This window comes from Panthera uncia, chromosome A2 (genome assembly GCF_023721935.1).
Source record: "Panthera uncia isolate 11264 chromosome A2, Puncia_PCG_1.0, whole genome shotgun sequence".
Classification (NCBI taxonomy): Eukaryota; Metazoa; Chordata; class Mammalia; order Carnivora; family Felidae; genus Panthera; species Panthera uncia.
The window spans coordinates 92,265,122-92,287,375 of record NC_064816.1 but is presented as its reverse complement, the minus strand read 5'-3'; the positions used below and the strand labels follow the sequence as shown (position 1 = coordinate 92,287,375).

Here is a 22,254-nt window from a genome sequence, read left to right as displayed (position 1 = left end):
TCTGGCCTCTCTATTCTGTTCCCCTGATCTGTTTTTTCACTAACAGCACACTGTCTTGACTACTCTAGTTTTTATACTAAGTTTTAAAGCCAGGTAGTGTCCATCCTCCAATTTGTTCTTTGATGTTGTATTGTCTATTCTGGGTTTTATGCATCTCCATAAAAACTTTGTAATCAGTTTGTCAGTGTCCACAAAATAACTTACTGGAACCTTGACTGGGATTGCACTGAATCTCTAAATCAAGTTTGGGGAGAACTGATAATGTTGTGGGTTTTTTAAAAAAATTTTTTGAAGTAAAATTCATATACAGTGAAGCACACATATCTGAAGAGTACAATTCAATGAGTTTTGATAAATGTAATAGAGAATATTTGTATCACCTTAGAAAGTTCTGTTTCACCCACTTTCAGTAAATCCCAACCTCTATAATATTCTCATATACATTTTTTTTGTGGACATATTTTCAGTTCCTTTGAATAAGAACCTAGGAGTAGAATTACTGAGTGATAGCGTAGTTGTATATTTAACTTCATAAGACATTATAATATAGATGGTACCATTTTATATTCCAACTAACACAGTATGATAGTTTTAGGTATTCTATGGTCTCACCAAGATTTGGTATGAAATGATATATTACTACGGTTTTAGTTTGCAAATCTCGACAGTGAATGATGTTTGAGCATTTATTCTTGTACATTTCTTTTGTGAAGTATATGTTGTAGTAGTGTTTTGTCCATTTTTAAATTCTTGTTTGAGTTTTACTTGTTGATTTGTAGATATTTATGTATTCCCTATATAGCTCTTTTCTCAGATATACATATGCATTATATTTTCTCACAGTCTGCGCCTTATTGTTTTATTTAATTAATGGGTCTTTTAGATAAACAGAAGTCTTAAAATTTTGATAGTCCAATTTATAAATATCCCTTTTATGTTTAATGTTTTTGTCTCCTAATAAGAAATATTTGCCAACCCATGGTCTCAAAGATATTATATTCTCCTATGCTCTCTTCTAGAAACTTACTAGTTTTAGATTCTAGGTTTGGATCTAAAAACATCTCAATTAATACCTGTGCGTGGTGTGAGGTGGGAGCTATGGTTCATATGTTTCAAAAGGTTTATCCAATTGTTCCTATACTATCCATTAGCATAAAGGCATTACTCCCTTATTTTTTATTATCATTTTAATGTTTATAGGACCCATGGTATTATTCTCTATTTCATTCCTGATATTGGTAATTCGTGCTTCTCTTTTCTTCTTGATCAGCCTTGCTAGGAGTTTGTTAATTTTATTTAATCTTTTCAAAGAAACGTCTTTTGGCTTTTATTAATTTCTTCTATTGTTTTGTATTTTATCAATTTCTGCTCTTTAAAAAAATGGTTTTATATACAGAAATTATATATATGGCCTAATTTCTTCTTTTAGAGCAATTTAAAGTGAAATCTTACATCATTGGTTTTATATCATTGGTTTTAAATGATATCAAAATATCATTTAATGTGCCCACTTCGGCAGCACATATACTAAAATATCGTTTAAAGTTTATTCCCTCTAAACACCAATTTAACTGCATTCTGCAAATTTTGATACGTTATATGTTCACGATCACTTACTTTTAAATGGTTTCTGAGATGCCTGGGTGGCTCAGTTGGTTAAGCGTCTGCCTTCGGATCAGGTCATGATCTCGTGGTTAGCGGGTTTGAGCCCTGCATCAGGCTCTCTGCTGTCAGCATTGGGCCCACTTTGGATCCTCTGTCCCCTTGTCTCTCTGCCCCTCCCCCACTCATGTTCTCTGTCTCTCTCAAAAAATAAACATTAGGGGTGCCTGGGTGGCTCAGTCGGTTAAGTGTCAGACTTTGGCTCAGGTCATGATCTCATGGTTCACGAGTTTGAGTCCCGCGTCGGGCTCTGTGCTGACAGCTCGGAGCCTGGAGCCTGCTTCTGATTCTGTTTCTCCCTCTCTCTCTGACCCTCCCCCCACTCATGCTTTGTCTCTCTCTATCTCAAAAATAAATAAACGTTAAAAAAATATTAAAACAAAATAAACATTAAAAAAATGTTTAGATGGTTTCTAATTTTCCTTTTTTATTTTTCCTTTGAACCACAGTTCCTTTTGCAGTCTTCAGGGTTCTTAGTGTTGTTAAGTTCTACTATAACTCCACTGTGTAAGAAAATAACTTTGTAAAATTTCAATCCTTTGAAATTTGAGACTTATTTTATGGCCCAACATACAGCCTATCCTGATGAATATTCTATGTGTGCTTGAAAAGAACATGTGTCCTGAAGTTTGGGGGTATAGCATTTTATAAAAGTCCATTAGGTCAGACTGGTTGATGATGTTCAAATCTGCTAGAGTCTTGATTTTTCATCTAGTTTTTCTATCAGTTACTGAAACCATGATGTTCAAGTCTCTAACTGTGATTGTGGATTTCTTTCTTTCCTTGGTTCTGTCAGTTTTTGCTTCATGTATTTTGAAGCTGTTGTTAACTGCATAAACATTTATGATTATTATGTTTCCTATTGAAATGAACATTTTATCATTATGGAATGCCTTTAAGTTCTAGTCATTCCCTTTGCTCAAAGCCCACATTTATGTTGGGTTAATATAGCCACACCGTATTTCTTTTGCTTAGGGTTTGCATGAGTTTTAAATCTATTAGTCTCCTTGTAGCTCTTATAGATTGCATATTCTTGAATCTTGCTTTTTTATGCTATTTGCCATAATTTTAATTGGTGTTTAGTTTATTTACATTTAATATTGATATAGTTGAACTTAGGTTTACCATTTTTCTATTTGTTTTCTATTTGTTCCATCTTTTTTCCTTTGTTTTTCCTTCCTTATGCTATTTGGGTTAATCACATATTTAGAATATTCATTTTAATTTCTCTGTGGATTTAAACTCTACCTTTTTGGATTTTTTAAGGTATTTTCTAGGTATTTTAGAATGCATTCTTAACTTACTGTGGCCTACCTAGTAGAGTGAATATTTTACTCCTGCATGTAAAATGTAAAAATCTAGCAACAGTAAAATTCTATTAATGCCCAGTCACATATATATGCATGTATTGTAAATAGTAAAATACAGTGTTATAAACTTTGCTTTAAACAGTGAGCTCTTTTTTTTAATTGGAAAGAAAATATTTTACACATATCCACTTTTGTGTAACAATTTCTGGTGCTATTTATTGCTTCTGTTGATCTGAGTTTGTACCTGCTATCATTTCCATTTAGCCTGAAAATTTTTCTTTGACATATCTTTAGGAAGTCAGACTTTACCTTCATTTCTGAAGGATATTTTTGCTGGATATAGAATTCTAAATGCACTGAATTTATCTTTCAGCACTTTAAAGATGTTCAGTTGTTTCTGTTGAAAAGTCAGTGATAATCACTCTCCCTTTATGTGATGTCTTTTTCCTTTGACAACTTTTCAGCTGGTTTTCAGAAACTTGGCTTAATTGTGCCTAGATGTGGTTTGTTGTTGTGGGGTTTGTTTGTTTGTTTGTTTGTGTATTTGGGGGTTTTTTTTTGTACTTACCTTACATGGGTTTGCTGAGCTGCTTGGCTCTATAATGACGTTTTCTACCAAATTTGGGAGATTTTCATCTATTTACTAATTTATTTTTCTATTTCATTTTCTCTCTCCTCTTCTTCTGAGAACCCAATTAAATGATTTTTAGATTGACATTTTCCCACAGGACCCTGAAGTTCTTTTCACATACTTGTAAAACATTTTTTTCTGTCTGTTCTTCAGATTGTCTGAAGAATCTGAAGACATAGTCTCCACTGATGTCTTCAAATTTCCTGAATCTTTTTACTACTCTTAAGCCTATCTGTTGAATTTGGTTTTAAATATTATACTTTTCAGTTCTATAATTTCCTTATCTTTGCTCTAATTCCCTACATGTCTGCTCATTATGATTATCTTATCCTTCAAGTCCTTTTACAAATATATAATAGCTGCGTTAAAGTCTTTCATACATCTGAGTCATCTTGTGTCATTTACTATTTGGTCACGTTTTCTGTTTCTTCATATGTCTAGTAATTGTTTAATGTATACTAGACATTGTAGAAGGTTCCTTATGGACTCTGGTTTTTGTTATTTTCCTCTGAATAGTAATGAATTTTGTTCTAGTTGGTAGTTACATTATTGGATGATCACCCTGCACCCTGAACTTGTAGAGACTAGGTTTGATGCTTTGATGGAGTCCATTTCAGTTTTGTCATTAGTCCCAGGGCAAATCTCTTAAATATGATATCTAGTCTCTATGTCTAAGGCACGACTTTTCTAAAGTTTAAGTAAAAATCTTGAGAAATCACCAAGCTCCTCAAACTTGGCAGGACTCCGATTCTAAAGTCTGTCTCTATGCAGTGGGCAGAAGCTGGAATCTCTGTTCTATTCTTTCAGTGTCCTGGCTGTAGTTTTCCACAGGGCAATTTGGAATCTCCCCTGCACATGCATAGTTCAGAGGTCAGGCAAGGATTTGAAAGGATGATATAAGTAGTTTTGAGGCCTATTCCCTGCGTGGTCCCTCTTTCTGGGATTTTTACCCCTTAATTTCCAGTCACTATGATAGCTCCCAAACTTCATCCTCTGAACCCTCAGGCCAATAAGACTATGACTTTCTGTTTGAAGTGAAGTTATCTTGTCCCAGGTGGACTCTAGAGCATCCTTGGGGAAACCCATAAACATATTGATCTTATCCAGAATGGTTCCTTATTTCAAGGATCAAATTTCCTCTGGTTTCTGCCTGCTTTGGTCTCTGTCCAATATGTTTAAATAGCTGTCCTTTAATATTTTGTCTAGAGCTTATAATTGCTTTCTATAGGAAGGATAATCTGATACTTGGTACTCCATTATGGCCAGAACCACAACATATAACTAAAACTTCTGCATCTGATTTCACCTAAGAGCTGCCTTTCTTTACTTGCAGCAAAGATTGTAGCAGTTTGAAATTTGAGATGAGCCTTTCATTTTTCAATCAGTGGTTTCCACTTCTAGATCATCATTGCTTTACCAAAAGGTAGATGCTCCAAACAGAGAAACAAATGGTTGCCTTTCTTGAGACAATCTCAAGAGAAGTATCAAGTCTGCTTTTGCTTAATTTAGTATGTGTAATAGGAAGCAGCTTAGGACCATCACCTTCTAAACTCTTCAGCTGAAAGATGCGAGTTTACTGTCCATGTGGCCTCTCCATTTTACAAATAATCCTTTGAAAACATCTCTGTGACTGACCATTCATGTAAGTAAGGGAAATCTTTGTTTTAATTTTATTGAGTATGTAGACAAATCAAGGGAAGGAGAGCCAGATAAAAGAATGTAGTAAGCTGGGAAATATTGGGTGTTTACTTTGTAGGATGTGGTTTCGAGATTCCTGGTTGGAATGGCCCATACCATAAGAGTTCCGGGTGGGTGCCATGCCACACAGGAAACAATTGTACCCTGCCCCTGGGAGTAAGCCAGAGAGCTAACAAATTCAGTGTGCATTGAAATGCTTCATCAACAGGCCTTCTGCAGGGCCTGCCCTCTCTGCTGGGTCACTGACCTTTATAAGTGCACAGTCATGGCCACCGCCTGACAGACATGAAAAGAAGACAGACAATGGACGAGAAGGAGACATGCACAGAGGGGGAAAATGCACTCATTCAAGGGATTTACTGGTCAGGGATGTCATGTCCTATGTCCAGCTCCAGAATGCAAGTGACGGTATTTAAACCATGCATATCAGGCCAAAGAAATATAAATGATTTTTATTAACATAAAATATCTCTGAGAATCATGATCAGTTTTGTGGTAGCATAAAAAAAGGTAGAAAGTTGTTCATTGCTATAAAATTTTTTTACCAACTTCTAAAAGCTGTAGATCATTAAAATTGATTAGAGTGTCATACAGCGTGATTTCAAAGGCATTCCAGGCTCCAAAGACAGCATCATACGGTAGCTTGAAAGTGGGGGAAAAAATGAATTTGGGTCCTGAGTTTGTCACAAAGTAGTATAACCTTTGGTCACTTACTGAAAACCCTCATTCTTTGTCTCTGTATTTAGTGTGTGTTCTTATAGTAAAATGATCCAATTTCCCTAATATTTTAGGACATCTGTTTGTTACTGTCCTGTTGCATTCTCAGATGACTTATACAACTTCTTGTTCAGGAAATTTAAAAATCATATTAACACAGTGAGTTTCAAAACAAGCTTCTGGAACCCTAAATTTTTCCTCATTCAACAAGAGGCCCTACTGTTATTTTACATATTAGAATTCCACGTAGGCCTATATTTATCTTCATTTTATTTTTTATGTATTTTTTTAATGTTTATTTCTTTTGAGAAAGAGAGCGAGAGTGCTCAAGCAGGAGAGGAGTAGAGACAGAGGGAGAGAAAGAATCCCAAGCAGACTCCGTGCTGTCAGCGAAGAGCCTGATGTGGGGCTCGAACTCATGTACTGGTGAGATCATGTCCTGAGTTGAAATCGAGTCCGACACTTAACCGGGTCACCCCGGTGCCCTTAAAATTTTCCTCATTCAGTAAGATGCCCTAGTGTTATTTTACATATTAGAATTCCAGGTAGGCCTGTATTTATTTTTATTTTATTTTTTAAGGGAATCCACTACTAGGGGAAAAAAAACATTTGAAAACCCATTCTCAGGGATGTTCTTTGTACTTCCAAAGGCCTATAATTCCTGTAGTGAAAAAGGGATGCAAACATTTGTACCTTTTATTGATTAATTTTCAGAGGCTTCTATCGGTGGTAATAAATTACACAGCTGTACTATTCTTGGCCAAAATACTATTCTGATAGAAAAATGATGTACTATCAATGCGTATAGGGAGAGACACGTGTTCTGAGGAGCCTAGTCTGGAACAGGAGCCCTGTGTTAGATTGCCTTTACACCCGTTCCCACTACAGAGACAGTTCTCATAGAGTGGTGTTGTCAGCTGGTTCTCCACATTTCATGGTCTCTAAGTGCATGTAACCACCCTCATCTGGTTACCTTAGCCTAGGGGCATCTCAAAAATGGCATCTTGCCTGGGATTCCACCCCTAAGTGCCTAACAACCCATCTTGATTCTTGGAGAACTTCTCTCAATGATCAGTTATTCAGGGAAAGTGATCTAATTTTAACATTAACTGAACCCAAACATAATCATGTGCATATGTCTGCAGAAAGAACAAGCATATGATGCATTTTAAAGCCAAATACAAGCGATTCTATTATTGATCATCAAGGAGTAATCTTTCTTACTACCCCCTTCTACAAATACAAGGTAACTAAAGAGGTAAAGTGTGTGAACAATCTGCAAGTGGGTTCCTAAATCCAAAGCACATAGCTGATATTCACAGTAGCTTTGACTCAAGAACCTACTCCCATATGAGGTGGTAATTCTTTTTATTTCCAATATGCAAAAATAAAGAAATTTAGTTCTGGAAAGGATGACATCAAAGCTCATTTTAAGTCTCTGCTAAAGAGACTGAGCTCTCTATTACTTGGCAATCAAGAAGAATGAAATCTTGCCATTTGCAACTGTGTGGATGGAACTAGAGGGTATTATGCTAAGTGAAATTAGTCAGAGAAGGACAAATATAATATGACTTCACTCATATGAGGACTTTAAGATATAAAACAGATGAACATAAGGAAAAGGAAGCAAAAATAATATAAAAATAGGGAGGAAGACAAAACATAAGAGACATTTAAGTATGAAGAGCAAACAAAGGGTTACTGGAGGAGTTATGGGAGGGGGGATGGGCTAAATGCGTAAGGGGAATTAAGGAATCTACTCCTGAAATCACTGTTGCACTATATGCTAACTAACTTGGATGTAAATTTAAAAAAAATTTTTTAATAAAAAAGAAGAGACTGAGCTCTCTGTGACAGAACAGAAGTGTCTGATTAAGGATTATGGTGAAAGCCTTTTCATCTTCTGAAAGAAGAGAGTGATACTTCCTTGTTAGTCTCTTTGTGGTTGGAATAGCCATTCCCAGGGCTTCATGAGAAATACTGGAAGAGCAATCATTGTGTTTAATATATTTACTCCCCAAATACAAAGACCCTATAGGAGCATTTATTCTGTTGCATGAAGACTCTCGTAACATTCATGTAGCAAGAAATATCACAGTCATATACTGGACATTTGACACAATTAGGTTTTTTAGGTACATTTTTAGTTTGTTCTTGATTTCTCTATTCCTTTTTTGATTTCTTTATTCCTGAAGTTTTTCTTGCTGGCACAGAGGGGGAGACACATTTAAATGTAATGGAGAGCACTGTTAGAATTCTGAGGGAAGTGAGTGTGCTAACCCCACCCACGTCATGAAGAGAAGCTTCCTCTGTGAGGTGGGATTTAAGTCATATTAATTTGTCCCAGACCACACCAAAATTAAGCTGTTCACATCCAAAACATTCCATGAATTCAGTTGCGAGGAGGAATTTGTTCAGCCATGTTATGGATTCATATTTCTCTCCTCTCCCAAGAAGGTCTGGGTGTCCTTATAAGGGAGAACGCCTCTGTTTCCCACAGTGTGGAGAGCTAAATAAATACTCTCTCACAGTCAATGCAGAGGTAACTTTTTTTTTAATGGATTAAAAAAAAAAAAAAAAGCAGTTCTGAGAGCCCATCACTGTTTCAGCATCCCCATTCAGAGAGGGGGCTTTTGTCTCTCTCTCAGTGGGAGCTGCCATTTTAATGGGGCCTCCAGCGGGGCCTAGTTTGATGATGTGAAGTAGGCCTGGAAGAATTGAGGACTTTTTTTTAATTTAGATTTTGGTTAATTTAACTATACTAGCTTTCAAATGAACTGAAATTTTAAAAGTAAATACATGGTAAGTGTCCCTCAAAAGCTGCTGCCAGATAATTTCAACCATTTCTCCTTTCTGAAGCTCTCTCATGTGAAAACCAATCCCTTGAAGTTCTAACAGGCATTAGGGCACCCCCCTCCCATCTATTTGCAAAAGTGAAAATCAAGAGTGTTCATTCTTAAAAATAGACCTACAGTAAACACACACACTTGGACGCAAGTATGCACTAAGTGCTAGATGAAAGCATCTTCTGAAAATTGCTTTTAGCTGATTGGTGATGCCAAGCCAGAATTGGGATGACTTTGTGGTAATTCTGGGGTTTCCCTGTGGCTTGAGTCAAGAGCACAAAGGTACATGGAGTACTCCCCAGCTCCATAGCCTCAGGAGTGCCAAAGTTACTCCCGTGCCCCACGTGGGGGATTCCAACCTCCCACAACACACTTTCTAGATAAAAGTATTGTTCTCAGTAACAAGTAGAGTCTATAGAGCCAAATGGGCTGTGGGCCGCTTTCTGCAGGCCTTGGCATCAGACCTGCCCTCCCCTGGCTCACCCCAAGGCCTCAAGGCCACACACTGGCTGCTCCTGGCAGCTGTGCACCCAGATGGCAACCACTGGAATGTGTTTTATGTTCCTGAGTCTCTGCCAGGCTGGCCTCCGGGGAAGGCGCTTCCCTGGCCTTGCCGGTTCCAGTGCTAGGCTGTGGCAGCAGGCAGCACTGATGTGAAATCAGTTTACAGACGAGCCTTTCACCCTTAAAGGAACTGTCTGCCTACACAAATTCTGGGCAGGAGGTACACACTGAGCTCCTTTATAGGGCTATAGGACCACAGCTCTCTTTCACCTAGATTTCTCTAGTAACTGACTAACTGCATGGGCCTGCTATACCATCCCAGTACCAGGAGCGTGTGTGTGCGTGCGCACACGCGTGCAGGTGCACGCACACCTGCACACACATACAGGTATGTGAGCTCATGTTCATACATAAAGGGGCTCACTGTTTGCAGAGATGAATGAATGGATGAATGAATGAATTGTTTAAAAATATAGTTGACACATAATGTTACATCAGCTTCAGGTGTACAACACTGTGATTCAACAACTCTAATCTCTAATTTTTTTAATGCTTATTTATTTTTGAGAGAGAGAGAGAGACAGAGCATGAGCAGGGAAGGGGCAGAGAGAGAGGGAGACACGGAATCCAAAGCAGGCTCCAGGCTCTGAGCTGTCAGCACAGAGCCTGACGCGGGGCTCGAACTCACGAATGGTGAGATCATGACCTGAGCTGAAGTCAGACACTCAACCAACTGAACCACCCAGGAGCCCCTCAACAATTCTATATACTATGTTGTGCTCATCACAAATGTTGTCACCATCCATCACCATGCAACACTACTACAATGTCATCAACTATATTCCCCGTGCTGTACCTTTTATTCCTGTGAATGAATGAATTCTTAAAAAGAGGATGGAAGAACTGATACATATCTGAAGAAGCAAATATCTGGGAAAGTGCAGCAGGCCCATATGTGTTTTTATAACATATCTATCCATCATTCCATTATTGAGGAATTTACATAAGATATCTTATGGTCAAGCAACCAGCAAACAAGAAAGCACTCCTTGATTAAGTTGGAAGGGGGAGAGAAAAAAAAGAAAGAAAAATTATCCCTGTGATATCATTTGAAATTCAGCTTTGCATTTTTCTCAGTAATTGTGTTCCCAGTAGCTGGGGGATGAGACTGGGACTGGAAAAACCCATCAGTCTTAGTTCTGCGCCTCTCAGAAGTGACTGTGAAGTCCTGCAGGCAGTCTGTAATTTGTGTTTGTTTCACACATGAAGTTCTAATTCTTCATATGTAATAAAATTTGGTATCATGTCATTCACTGGCAAGTTGGTCCAAAGCTTCTCCTGCCTGCTGGTGTAGCCCTTTGGAATATAAAAGTTTGAGACCTTCCGCCACCAAGAGCTTGGATGATGATAAAAAATCATTTTACCTCTTTTTGCCTTTTCTATGCTACAAAGAGAAAATGACAATGGCAGATCCACGACGCTAGGAAACATCTGAACCTGAGAGAAAAAGTCAGGCACTGCAGACCCAGTTTTACACATACTTCATTTTTGGAGAAGGCATGTAACAGTGGCCCTCCACTTAAAACATACAATCTTGACAGCAGATATGCTCTAACTTCAAAAACAAAAAATTAAATTATAAATGTATTACCTTCTTGTAAAACAAGAATACAATCCAGAAATGTTTAGAATAAAAAGTGTACATTACCCTCATTCCTTCTCCCCAGAAATTATCACTTACAAGGCTATGAGTATCCTTACAGTAATTCCATACATGCACATAATATGTATGTTTCTATAATGTGTACGTGTGTTACATACACATGTAAAAGGAAATAGATACTTAATATATCTACATAGAGGGGATCTATTCTCTTTCAAAGGATCTTGTTAAATATATTGTTCTTCTTTTCACTCAAAAATGTATATCAGGGACAAGTTTTCATGCCAATATATACATTTTTATGTGGGTCTATAATATTCCAGAATATCAACGAATTGTGATTTATTTAGTCCTTCTTAAACTTATGGTTATATCAGTTATCCCAGTTTTTTTCAGTAATACAAAAATGCTATGGTAACTGTTCTTGCATATATATCATCAATTTTAAGCATGCCATATTTGGATGCAGCTGCACTGTGCAAATTTGTCGATTGAGCAGGCAGGAGTGAAATATGGGTGTTGCATAAAGTATAAATCTGCAAGCTGCAAAGCAGTGAGTTGCTACTGGCTTATAGAAACAGTAGACTCATTAAAAGTTGCATTTAGGGGGACACCTGGGTAACTCAATCAGTTAAGCCCAGGTCACGACCCGTGCTTCGTAGTTCCAGCCCTGCGTCAGGCTCCGTGCTGATAGCTTGGAGCCCAGGCCTGCTTCAGATTCTGTATCTCTCTCTCTCTCTCTCTCTCTCTCTCTCTCTCGGCCCCTCCCCTGCTTGCACTCTGTCTCTCTGTGTCCCAAAAATAAATAAATATTAAAAGTTGCATTTAGGTATAAATGTATTATTTTTCATAGTCAAGAGACTGTTCTCACAATGTCTTCATAAGAGAATATATCTGTAGGCATGCAGAGCTGTCTCCAACTTTACAACTAAAGGAGGTGTGGAATTGGCTCTACCCTATAACTTTGAGATAATGAGAAGGGCAGGAATAGGCATAGGATTCCCTGAAGCTGAAAAGACCACTGTTTGCTACAATACAACCTATAGCTGTATTTGTCTCCATTATTCAATGCCTGAATTTGAAAATTACAATTTATTTTTCCTGCAGTTTGATATCCTCTCTAGTCTACCTTCTTTTATTGTATATTCTTTTTGAAAACCCCTCACGCCTTTATTAACTGGATCTAGAGTCATCCTTTATTCATTCAATTATTGATATACATCAGGATACACTAGAGCTCAACAATCTCCAGTACAGCAGGAAAAAGTAATCACCATTCACCATCTGGGCCAATGAGCCCTTTTTATTAATTCATTTTTTAATATTTTTAAGTCATTTACAAATAATTTATAGAAATAAAGGGATAGTAAAATACAGATTGTATTTAAAATTTTAATAAGAATTTAAACATAGCAAATTCAAATTTATATTCCATATTTTCCTATTTTTGAAAGTATACATGCTCCAGATAGGCAGTATCTTAAAAATCCAACTAACTGTCCATCACCTGTCATGCAGGAGCCTGGATCATTTCTATACTATAAATACTGATTTTGGATTTTAAACACCTCTTCAGTAGGCTTTAGCTTCTCATCATTTCTGGTTTGTGTAGTGTTTGGCATTATCAAAATGTAATACAGTTCTGGAACATACATCTAAGATGAAATCGGGCCATCACATTAGTTTCTGCACTGGAAAGAAATGGAAATTAACTGGTTATTGTTTGCACATTCTTGAAACCAAGTGTCATGTATTTCCAGGAATCATCCAGAATCTTACAGTGCTTAGCAGTTTTAGTTTGGGTATGGGTATGAGTACAAAGTTTTAAGTTTCAGTGAGCCTCCTATAAGAAGTATGTGAACGTTAATGCCCACTCTTTTCACAGTGAAGAGTTCTGATACCAACTTTAGCAGCATTTCCAGTATAAATGTTTATAGGGCCTTCAGGAGCCTACAACATGCAGGTAACTGGGTCCTGAGCATGGTCTCTCTCATTCATATGGGAATTTCTTATGGTAATCAGAGTATCTTGCTCCTTGCTGCTACACCAAAAGCTTGTTATTCTCTTTATTTGTTGCTCTTTGCCCACCCTTCTCCTTTTTTTTTTTTTTTTTTTCCCCTTGCAACCCAAGATTCAGATCATTAAGGGATTTGGTGGTTTTGTCATACAAAGGTGATTCAAACTCCCTTCACAACCAGACCAATTGCTTCCATGGAATAACTTCATCCACATCATTTGCAGACTGTAAATCATCAGGGAATGAACTATAAGCCATTTTCAGATAAAAGTCAAAATCTAAACTGCCAAGATTATTAGCCATAGAGTCTTTGTACTGCCACCTAGTGAACAAAACTCTAGGCTGGAGGTACAGATGCTGCTTCTTCCTTCTACTAGGCAGATGACTTTGACCCACTCTCTCAACCTCTCTAAGCATCAGTTTCCTATCAGTAAAACAAGCATAAAATCTACCTCACTGGGTGATGTCAATGATTAAATGAGATTAAAAGAGAAAAAGCTCTATAAACGTGCCTACCACAGTGCCTGGTCCACTGTAGGAGGAGTTATTAGTGTTAACGAAATCTAAATCCTTTGAAAAAATATATCGAAAATAAAAAAACTACATATTGCACAAAATTATTAGCCCTTCCAAACCTCCAAGATTTTAACTTATAGTAAAAGATTATTTGCTTATAAAAATCCCATTTTAAATGAAATATGCTTTTATACAAAGTAACTGGTAAAAGTTTGTTCATAAGTAATTTTGTGAATATTTATATAATTTCATTAGGTTTTTGTAGATCCTAATTTAATAATAGAGGGAAAAGGAAGTACATGCATTTGATTACTGAAGGAGAAGAGAATTTTTCCAATTAAGTTCTTAAGAGCCAATTTTCATTTTCCAGAATATACATTTTTATGGAATGACTCTAGTCCTGAGTCAGATCATAAAGGCATGGTTTACTGAATTTTAGACCCAACTACTTTGGGGAGCTGGTGTGCAATCTTGAATTTCAATCAAGGGAGCATTTGAAATTAGGGCTGCTTATGTGTGATTGTTCTCATCCTGTTGGAATGATCTTTTACTTAGAATTTAAGTTGTTCATTTAATCTTTCCCTTTTAATCCATTTTTCACTATCTTTCTTCCTAATCCCCCTAAAGCTCTGTTCTCTATTTCCCATACTACACAGTCACCAGTATTTGAAATCCCATTATCATTTTTTGGTTTGTTAGATTCAAAGTTCCACAAGTACAGAGATTTTATCAGCTTCTAATACTACTATACATATAGTGAGGACTTAACACAGTACCTGACATAAAGTAGGTGTCCAAAATGAGTTCCTTGAATGAATGAAACACTTTTTTAAGTTTGTTACCATGATTTAATAATGCAAATACCTTCAGTAGTAACATAGTCTGCAAATCCATCACTAGAACCTTAACGGACTCAAAGTATTTAGATGTCCACTGTATGCCACAACTATGCTAGTACCTTAGGCACAATGCACTTAGCAGCTATGATAAGTAATTGCTTTTCTGAGATCAGGTTTTATCTGGGGGAAGGGAAAGGATGTATCTAGGACATAGGGCATCTTGGAAGGGAGAATTCTATAAGGGAAAACCAATAATAATAATGGCTTTCATTTACTGCGTTCTAACTGTAGAGCAGACATTATCTCATTCAACCTTTATGCCAATACTATGAGATTATTTCCATTTGACAGATAAAAAAATTGAAGCTTATAGGTGTTAAGGAACTTCCCCAAGGTCATGCAGCAAGGCTAAGCTTTGAAACTGTTTTCTTACCCCAGAGCTTTGTTTCTGGTCACAGTGCTTCTGGCCTTTTCTTCCACAGGCAGGTTCTTGGGATAGGGTGAGGTGGGGGTAGAAGCAAAGGGAAATGTGAGCTGATGGTGCCACCAGACCAGCCTCATCTATATCATAATGTTGTTTAGAGTAGGCTTTGTTCAGGAGGAAAGGTAACTAATACTCATAGAGTTTCATTATCCAATTTTACTCTTTCTTACTAAAAGTTCCTTGGGACAACACAGGATCCTAGACAACATTCCCACTCTTAGAGGCTCATAGCTGAACCCTAGAATGTGTGCAGGAAATACCAGAGATCCCAAGATATAGATCTACTTTAGCAAGTATGCATCAGCCATAATGTGAGAATCTTAGGTTCTCTACGTCTGAAGTTAACTCAACTGCTTACCTCAGCTGTTTCCCAGTCTTCTGAGAAAGAAGTGGCAAATGCTAGAAAGCTACATGTATGACGGAAGTGAGTACAAGGTGTCTCATGCTGTCTACACAGATTATGGGACTTCAAATCAGGCCAGTAAATGCCTGCATATGATAGAAAACCCCAGAGGCAGAGACGTCTGACTTTCCACACAGTGGGATATAGATGTATTAGCCATGTCTAATGAACCAGTAGAGCTGGTCTCAGGAATTCGTTTGTGAGAGGGTTTGTGTCTGAAGAACCAGAGAGAGTGGGCTTTTAGAGGGAGAATGCAGAGAATAATGTGATGTATGTCATTGATTCTAGCTCCTGACATCAGCCTCCATAGACTCATGTTTGAGACCTGAGGAGGCAAAACCTGATGGAAGAATTTTCCTGAGAAGCTCTGTGAGGCTGGAGGCAGGTCCCATAATGCCTGGGACCTGGTGACCAAGTAGGACAGCCAGGTAGGAAGAACTATTCTCTCCATATTGGGGTTAGCCACAGCAGCATTCTCTTTCAGAGAGCTCTGGGTGCTGCATCCTGCCCTGGGCATGTTAAGGATTGGCAGCTTGAAAAGCTCTGAAGGACCTCTATCCCAGACAAAGGCATCAGTGCCCACAGGTGGGCAGTGGCCATGGAATGGTGGCACCATCCAATGCCTTCAGAGGTGGCTGAAACCAACAGAGAAGCTATAGAAATATCACATGAAGATATTGGATGTGAATTCCCTTTAGATACCACCCCCCACAGCCTTCTGTGAATAAATTCCAATGTTTGCTGAAGATTCTGTGTTTGAAGGTAGTTAAAAGAACTAGATGCCTTAAATGATTACTTAAAATGTGACCCAAAAAGGCTTGTATTATCCAGAGAATGGAATTTTATACTACTAAAAATAAGTTTTGAGAATCCCAGACCCACTCATGGAAAAATGGCCTGGACCCTTTTACTTCCTTGCTCTTCTTATCGGCTCCTGCCCCCTTCTGTCATCCCAGCCTTTCTTCTTGTCCTGTGCTATCCACATGCTGCTCTTCCCTGATGATGAATATGCTGGGCTTCTCCTAATTTGACCTTTCTCTTTCTTGAACACTGTTGACTTGTTGACTATAGATTACCCCTCCCCAGTGTTGGCCCCTGTCAAGAGCAGCCCCATTCCTCTGCCTAGCTTTGCCTGCCTCTCACAAGTGGAGTCAAACATAGAGAAAAACTCTTTCCACACTAAGGTTTAGTGAAAACAGACAGCAAGTACTTGAGACCCTCCACATAAATGCAAAAAAACAGACATCTGTAGTTTACATGATACATGTTTCTAGGTTAAAGGACAGTATATTATAAACATAAATGACACTTTCAGAGAAGCATATTGTATATATTATAATTCCTAGCATTGTAAAACAAGAATGTTAAAGTCCCCTAAAGAGAGAAGAGACCATCTGTGGTTTTATGGCATGAAGCAGATGGAACAGTATCTGAGAAGGGCTTAAGTTTCTCTTCCTGATATTGTCATCAATTCAGTCATAACTTGAATAGTCTGAGAAGGATGTTTTCAAATTTTAAGGTGACATAGTATTTAGGAAGCACCATGTAAATGATGGAGTACATCAGAATTCACCCCAGTGACTGAGTATCAACTGTGTTCCTGGCATACACCTCATACCACATGTTATCAAATGTAACCCTGTTACATACCCAGGCAATGCAGTTATGAGAACCAAACTTTTTCCCTCCTAGTTTTTCCCTGATGGCATTATTTCCATTATTGTCTGGCACAAGATTATTTCAAAACTTTTCCACAGCATTCCAAGGTCTTCCAGTGGAAAGAATCAAATAAAGGAAGCAAATAATTTCACCCTTCCATCTAAAAGGGCTTTGGCTCTATGATACAAATTATGGCTGTCTTAAAGCACAACAGCTACCAACGCTATTATGGGCCCTCTGAATGAGAGCCTCGAGAGGCCTTGGAATCTGCATTTTAACATACTCCACAGGTATTTTTTTGTGAAATTTGAGAACAAATGCCCCCAGCATATCCTAGTTTGCTACAAAAATATGAGAAAATGCTCCACAAACACTATGTTCTTCATATACTCTTAGAGGTTGAAATGAATAGAATCAGGATGCCTATTTTGTTTGTGAGGGGGTTTTGGGGTTTTATATTTTTGGTTTTTTGTTGTTGTTGCTGTTGTTTTTTAAGGAGTGAAAGATATGCAAATAGTTGAACAGGAAAGCATGTATGATAAAGATCTACAGAAACGAATTATATATGTCCTCCAAAGAGGAATTAATACAGTAGGACTTACACATTTTTACAACCTGGATTAAGCCTAATCTATGGTGTCATACAATTAGAATTTGTGAAAGAAGAATTACTTCACTCCCAGTGAATCAAAGCAAAACAGCTTTCAAAATATCATATGTCTTTTCCCACAGACATAATGCACAAAAAACTATTTAGGCAAATTCACCCAGTGGACACTGTTTATTACAACATACTTTCAGTAAAGCCTCTTTGGACTAGATCAGCTCATAGCAGCTTGACATGGAATGCCCAAACATTGGAACAGCTGCTCTATAAGTAAAATATCTTGTTACATTTTCATTAACTAACCTACTATTCAGAATATCTTGTTAGTGTGTCTCACAAACATATGAAGTCTCATAAGACTATTCAAAATCTACTAAAACCCAAGAACATGAATGTATATTTCTCCAAAGAAGACCAAAGCAGGAGGCATCACGATCCCAGACTTTAGCCTCTACTACAAAGCTGTCATCATCAAGACAGCATGGTATTGGCACAAAAACAGACACATAGGCCAATGGAATAGAATAGAAACCCCAGAACTAGACCCACAAACGTATGGCCAACTCATCTTTGACAAAGCAGGAAAGAACATACAATGGAAAAAAGACAGTCTCTTTAACAAATAGTGCTGGGAGAACTGGACAGCAACATGCAGAAGGTTGAAACTAGACCACTTTCTCACACCATTCACAAAAATAAACTCAAAATGGATAAAGGACCTGAATGTGAGACAGGAAACCATCAAAACCCTAGAGGAGAAAGCAGGAAAAGACCTCTCTGACCTCAGCCGTAGCAATTTCTTACTTGACACATCCCCAAAGGCAAGGGAATTAAAAGCAAAAATGAACTACCGGGACCTCATGAAGATAAAAAGCTTCTGCACAGCAAAGGAAACAACCAACAAAACTAAAAGGCAACCAACAGAATGGGAAAAGATATTTGCAAATGACATATTGGACAAAGGGCTAGTATCCAAAATCTATAAAGAGCTCACCAAACTCCACACCCGAGAAACAAATAACCCAATGAAGAAATGGGCAGAAAACATGAATAGACACTTCTCTAAAGAAGACATCGGGTTGGCCAACAGGCACATGAAAAGATGCTCAATGTCGCTCCTCATCAGGGAAATACAAATCAAAACCACACTCAGATATCACCTCACGCCAGTCAGAGTGGCCAAAATGAACAAATCAGGAGACTATAGATGCTGGAGAGGATGTGGAGAAACGGGAACCCTCTTGCACTGTTGGTGGGAATGCAAATTGGTGCAGCCACTCTGGAAAACAGTGTGGAGGTTCCTCAAAAAATTAAAAATAGACCTACCCTATGACCCAGCAGTAACACTGCTAGGAATTTACCCGAGGGATACAGGAGTACTGATGCAAAGGGGCACTTGTACCCCAATGTTTATAGCAGCACTCTCAACAATAGCCAAATTATGGCAAGAGCCTAAATGTCCATCAACTGATGAATGGATAAAGAAATTGTGGTTTATATACACAATGGAGTACTACGTGGCAATGAGAAAGAATGAAATATGGTCCTTTGTAGCAATGTGGATGGAACTGAAGAGTGTTATGCTAAGTGAAATAAGCCATACAGAGAAAGACAGATACCATATGTTTTCACTCTTATGTAGATCCTGAGAAACTTAACAGAAACCCATGGGGGAGGGGAAGGAAAAAAAAAAAAAAGAGGTTAGAGTGGGAGAGAGCCAAAGCATAAGAGACTCTTAAAAACTGAGAACAAACTGAGCGTTGATGGGGGGTGGGAAGGAGGGGAGGGTGGGTGATGGGTATTGAGGAGGGCACCTTTTGGGATGAGCACTGGGTGTTGTATGGAAACCAATTTGACAATAAATTTCATATGTTGGGAAAAAAAAGTCATAGAGGGAAAAAAAAAAAAAGAATGTATACTTCTCTGAAAATGTTCACATTGAGTCACAAAGCCCATCCCAATATCCTTTGCTCAGGTTTACAGAATGAATTAGCTCACTTATTTATTTATTTATTTATTTACTTATTCATTCATTCATTCATTCATTTCACCTAGGACTACAACTAGTCTCAAAAGCTCTTGAAGCTCCCTGTAATGGTCGAGCCAGTGCCTTGGTCCTAGGGGGCCTACCAGGCCTGAATAACATCTGATTTCTCCTGCACCAAATGATCTCACCATATAATTCCAAATCCAGAAGATTTAGGTTGCTCTTGTAGAAAGCTCCTGGAAAGACTATGACTACCCAGGTGACCCAGTTTACCCCTGAGCTTTCCTGAGAAAAAGACTCTAAATGTACTAACCATTAGCCAAACCAGATCTAGTCCCTTCTTTTCTGCCTTTTGAAGTAATTATAACCTAATGCAGAAATCCTTAACAAGGGCTTCATGGATGGGCTTCACTGATTGCATAAAATGCTTAAGATTGTGTGTGAAGATTTTCTATGTAAATGTGCGTATGCATTTCCCTAAGGAGATTGTCTACAGAGTCCTACGTTTTTTTAGAAAGGTCTGTGACATTAACGGTTATGACATTCGCATCTTAAAGGTTGGTAATAGCCCTGAGTTAGAACCTATTCCTTATGTTTATTGACTTACTTTATAGCAGGAGCCTTCACTTCTTTGTGTCCTGTGTACTACCCATGTACTGAGAAAAGAGTAAGCAGCTTGCATTCTGTATCAGTCAGGAATTGGCTTTGCCTGCTAATAACACAGATCCTGTCACAGTGGCTTAAACAAATTAGGGATTTATTCTTTCTTGTAAAAGAAATCTGGGAAGGGAAACCCACAGTCTTTATGCAGCCACTGAGACGCCATTAGTGACATGGGCTACTTCTACCTTCCTACTCTGATATCATCAGGACCTAGCTTTGTACTTTACAATGACAAGAGAGCTGCCATCTGTCTGTTTTTCTTTTTAGGAACTTTCCTAGATGTTCCACCAGATAAATTCACTTTATATCGTATTGGCCAGAACTTAGCAACAAGGGAGAAATGAGAAATAAAAGCTTCATTGGCAATTTGCTTCTCCCACACCTCCCAAAATCAGGTTTTTGTTACTAAGGAGGAAGGGGAAAACATGTTCAGTAGGCAACTAGCAACCTCCTTTATCTTTCCTGAGAACAGATGTTAGTGAAGTGCTTATTTTTTGCTTAGGTTTCCTCAGGAAGAAGTTCTTTGTAGCACCTATTCATTCAAGGATGCAGAAGCATGTCTAGAAAATACACTGTTCTACATGTTTGTGAATCTCTCGCATTCCTTCTGTCTTTCCGCCTTTTGGTGTCTCTCACAAGCATGTGCATGCTTACACCCACATATACACACACGCATACATTCACAGCACCGACTAGGCTTCTGAAGCTGATTAAAGAACCACTGGCAGAACCCAGCATCCGTATTCACCTGTCGCAAGCACACCTCCCTCACACTTCATTCTACCTGCTGCTACACACCACTGAGTGAAGAAGGGGAGACTCCCCTCTTCCTGTTACTCTGTTTCCCTGTCTTGGAGACAAATGAGCAAAGAACCTGTCTCTGCCATTGGAGTATTCCTTTGCTTTTCTCCCCACACCATGGCTGCACCTCAGCCTTTCCTTGAATCTGAGCTTCATGATGAGTTGAGTTCACTTTATTCAAACCCAGTTCAGCCTCTTTTTAGGACGGGATTGGAATCCTGAACTCTGGATCTCTCTCCATATTCTGCCTCACTTACTGTGATTTACATGGTGGACCAGATGGGCTGCTTTCCTGTCTTTTGTGAGAAAACACCCAGAACCCCATTTATCTTTTTTCCCCTTAAAGGATTCTGATTTATTACCCAGAATGAGTTCTCAAGATGACATCAGCCAGTCCATGGGAGCAGGGTGTGCATATCCTCCAGCGGTCGGATGGAATAGGGGTGTTCTAAGGACAAATATTTCTGTGTCCTTGAGCAGATCACTTCTGTTCACTGTCAGTAAAATGGCAGTGATCATATCTGCTCCAAAGGTGGAGAAATGGAACTTTCTCACCTGAAAGGTAGTATTTTCCACCAGTGGTTTCATCTTTGTAGCTCCTTTAGTGTGAAGAGAGCATCCTATTTGAGTGCAGGCCCCAGTGCTGTGGAATTTGCACTGTAGAACTTCACTTCCAGTCCTTGGAAGTAAGAGGGGCTTTGGGTCCTTCTGGGGAAACAGGGGAGAGGTCAACCCCTAATCCACCGGGCAAATGACAGAGAGTGTTCTGACCACCATGGATGGTCTATTGTGTCTTCTCAGCCAGGAAGCTAATGGCTGCAGGATGAGCTCTGAGCTACCTGAGAGGTGCAGTCAGGGGAGGAAATGGTACCCCCAGGAATGATGTGGTCATCCTTAGGACAAATTGGGAATGTCTTTCATCCAGCATGGTTTCTCTATTTGGTTTTCTGCCTTGAGAACAGCATGTGTAAGGGTCACAAATGCTGTGTGGAAGGGGCTCTTTAAAAACAATTAAACTGGAAGTCTGTAGATGCTTCTGGCTGAGCAGTGTCTCTTCTCTGCCTGCCAGAGAATGCAAGCCCTGTCTGATTTCCTGTGAAGCTAGTCAGGGCAGAACATCTTTTCTCCGGACCCTCTTCCCCGTAGCAGCCACAGCAGTAAATCTTCAGAGAGGCCTCATTAGGCAAGTTCCTTTTTCAACTCCCTCCACCCTCCAAACCTCTCAAAACCACCACTGCCATTCTAGC

At 38.6% G+C, this 22,254-nt stretch overlaps 1 long non-coding RNA gene across 3 annotated transcripts in view; it reads left to right on the top strand.

Annotated features, from left to right (window-relative positions):
* LOC125930819 (uncharacterized) overlaps positions 1 to 22,254 on the top strand; it is a 149,682-nt gene that overhangs the window by 4,643 nt on the left and 122,785 nt on the right. For all 3 annotated transcript variants that reach the window (XR_007460261.1, XR_007460259.1, XR_007460260.1), the window contains exon 2: positions 15,579 to 15,718. This is a non-coding gene — a long non-coding RNA (uncharacterized LOC125930819). The remainder of the gene's footprint in view (positions 1 to 15,578; positions 15,719 to 22,254) is intronic.